Source organism: Centruroides sculpturatus, unplaced genomic scaffold (genome assembly GCF_000671375.1).
Source record: "Centruroides sculpturatus isolate CEXI.00-Female unplaced genomic scaffold, Cexi_2.0 scaffold438, whole genome shotgun sequence".
NCBI classification, from domain to species: domain Eukaryota; kingdom Metazoa; phylum Arthropoda; class Arachnida; order Scorpiones; family Buthidae; genus Centruroides; species Centruroides sculpturatus.
In genome coordinates this window covers 413,638-417,035 of record NW_019384671.1, presented here as the reverse complement: position 1 = coordinate 417,035, position 3,398 = coordinate 413,638, and the positions used below count along the sequence as shown (strand labels likewise).

Genomic DNA, 3,398 nt, shown 5'->3' with positions numbered 1-3,398 from the left:
TTTATATGGTTTATACCTCCTCAGAGCAAAGATAAACTCACTTATAGAACATTCATGGTCCAAAAGTTCATCATACAAATTCCTACAATAAATAAAAATCGAAATATCCGCAAAATAAGGGTCCAAGGAACCAAATAAATTGAAAAAGTGATGAAACCAAATCATCAATAGGAATAAAGCTGAAATTACAAGAATTAGCCTGCTTAACATGTCGAAAATAGTTCCAAAAAAGTCTGTTATTTTTCCTAAAATTAAATCCACACTTACAGGCCAAACTGAAAAGACAATTACTCAAGTCTTCCATTGAATCAAACTTATTCGGGGTACATATTTCTTCCATAGCCAACATTAATTCATCCTTTCTAGATTCGTCCCATAACAATCTATTAATCTTCTGCCTCTTTTCTAAAGAGACCGATCTATCATTGCCACAGGCCAGTCGTAAAATCAAAGGGTTATGATCGGAATCCAAACACTGATCCATCGTAAGAGAGAGAACATCTTTCCAAATTAACGGAGAAACTATGACCAAATCAATAACAGAACAACCACGACTGAAGATGAAAGAATATTCACCCGCTTCATCACCTAAACATCTCCCATTAACAATAATCAAATCAAAATCATCACATAAATGAAGCAACTTTCTACCACAAGAGTCAATCACCAAGTCTTTCGAATTCCGACGCAAAGGACAAACAATACCAAAACAATTGCAAAATGAGTCGGAAAATATATTTTCCAATCCAATCCTAGCATTAAAATCACCGGCAATTAATACATCCCTATTATCTACTAATAAGCCAGTTAATAAAAAACCAAATATTTGGACAATTGTTTCACGTTTCAATGCCTTCTTTGGATCAACACATTAATGTGGATCCGCATTTTCATTTATGAATGCCAGCAAATCAAAAAATCGATCCCAATTAACAAACCAATATTTGGAATTATCAGTGGCGTAGCGTAGTGGGGACGCAAGGGCCGCAAAAATTCAAAAAAAAAAAAAAAAAAAACCTGGAAAAAATTCAAACAATTCAATCCAAAATTTCCGCGCACCTACGATAGTGCTACCGTCCAGACAGACGGTGAGTCGATTCCCGGAATGAGTCACGCTTGGGTATCGTGACTTATCACACTACCAAAACTCCAGTTATCACAGTATTGAATTTAGACAACAGTATCGAGCTAGCGCTACGTTTTAAAATAGGTGACGTTTCAGTCAGGCTCTATCGACTTCCACTACTTGTGGAGGGTCCTGTTTTCGTTTCTTCTACGGGCACTAGAATCAGAGCCAGCCCTACCATAGAGCGAACAGAGCAGACACTCCAGGCGCTAAGTTTTAGGTGGCGCCTCAGTGTTAAAGAAAAGTAAAGGGTATAAATTAGAAGCCACCAAGGGGGGCATCTTAATAGGATGTCGCTCCATCCTAAAACTTGCCTCGGGCTGGCACTGAGTAGAATTACACGCAAATCGAATTAACTTTGGCAATGATTTGTAGTTTAAAGTGTATAAACATTTGATTTGATATGTAAACCACCTTTAAATAAGGAATAAAAAAACACACGTTTGCCGAAACCCGGGATTGAACCAGGGACCTTTAGATCTTCAGTCTAACGCTCTCCCAACTGAGCTATTTCGGCCACGCATGACCATTATTTATTCATTTGTACTTTACTGTGTTTATCTCCACTGTCTAAATACATGTTTTGAAGCATTTTTTACTAATAATTATGAATTTTGATGGAAATAGCATATCGTGGAATTTTACATACACCCGTTTTTTCTAATAATTACTCCAATTTCTGCTCCATTAACATTAACAAAATTACTTTTTTAATGTAGAAAATGAAATAAATAATTAAGAATACTTTCACTGTTGATCGATGCATTTACAGTAAAATTTATTATACTGTTATTATACTACTGTTGAGATTGTAGAGAAGATAATTGCCGGAATTTTTTTCATATACCTCGCGTTATTAATTAATAATATAATACATAGGGCTGGATGATCGTCTTGATCATCCAGCCCTATGTATTTCCTTAATAGTGTAATAATTTTCTCTGTTTATATTTAGGGATAGATTGGATCTGCACGGATTCGTCAATCCAAATAACGTGGATTATTTTAGATTTTGTGCCAAGAGGAAGAAAGGCCTCCCACGGCAAGATGAATCAACAGAGAGTTCTTTTAAATGTCCTAATATATTTGACAGTAACATCAAGCCTGCTTGTAAAGAGGTTCTGAATAAGGTTCGACCTTCGTATGAGAGAACGTGCGATCGTTTGAAGAGGTAAATTATAACACTGATTACATACATAATACGAAGTAATATACGTGTAGTACAGGTATGCATGGGTTAACGAGGATGTGTTTCGAGAAATACGTTGTTAATTAAGAGTATACTTGCACAAAATTATGCAGTAGGCTATATTACACAATGCATATAGGCTATATGTAACACAACAATAAGTACAGGGTTTATGTATCTGAATATATGTAAACGTAGAAAAGGTAACCCGTAAACTTCTACGAATTTTTCGGCTCAATTCTATTCTCACGAGATTTCCGTATCCGAGACTTTCCGAGAAGCTTTATCGTTTCTGTTTCGGAAAGTTATAGACGGCGTGATACTCATAGACATAGGTATAATTTAACCTATGCCTAAACTCTCCTGAATGATAGGATGGAAGGATTCTGTCTTGGCAGTATTTTATCTGGTAAGATTTTGCGATGGCCCCTGATTTCTCTTAAGAGTAGGGTCTGGCGTTACGATACTATAACTTAGGGCCTAGTGGCGTGCGATAGGGAAGTCGTGTTTCTGTAAAAAGCCGACTTCCAGGGGCAATCAATTAATTGGGAGCCAGTGATGGTCAAGGGTCTATTCGTATTCGTTTGTTCGATAAGCTAGTAAAAACTATAAATTTCTCTAAATGTATTTTTAACATCACAATTATATTCTGAATTGTTAGTCACGCTCTAAGGACTACAATTAAAAATAAAATAATAAAAACTTATTTGGTAAAATAAAATGTGTGGGATGTACTGTACATACCTGATACAAAATATTCTTCAATTGTACCAATATACTTTTAAACAAAATTATAATTAAATATAGCTTTGTAAAGAAACGTACATAAAAATCACATAAAGTATTCTTTACTTTTTAAATCTTAAAACAATCCACTTACAAGTTAGTCAAATACTGTAGCTCCCTAGGAGTGGCTAATAATGGAATCACAGTAGGTTGCGTTGCGTGCATACACGCGAACTGCCAAATCCCCATGGTGCCGTAACCGGTCAATGTCAAATACCTTTTTTGCCGCATCACTGGTATACCTCAAAAGACGCGACAGGTTATTGCATATTTTAAACGTTTCTCTCCATAGCTGTA

At 35.8% G+C, this 3,398-nt stretch overlaps 1 non-coding gene across 1 annotated transcript; it reads right to left on the bottom strand.

Moving 5' to 3' along the window:
* Positions 1-1,570: 1,570 nt before the first annotated feature.
* On the bottom strand, positions 1,571-1,643 carry Trnaf-gaa. The gene has a single exon. It is a non-coding gene; the product is annotated as a tRNA-Phe (tRNA).
* Positions 1,644-3,398: the final 1,755 nt, after the last annotated feature.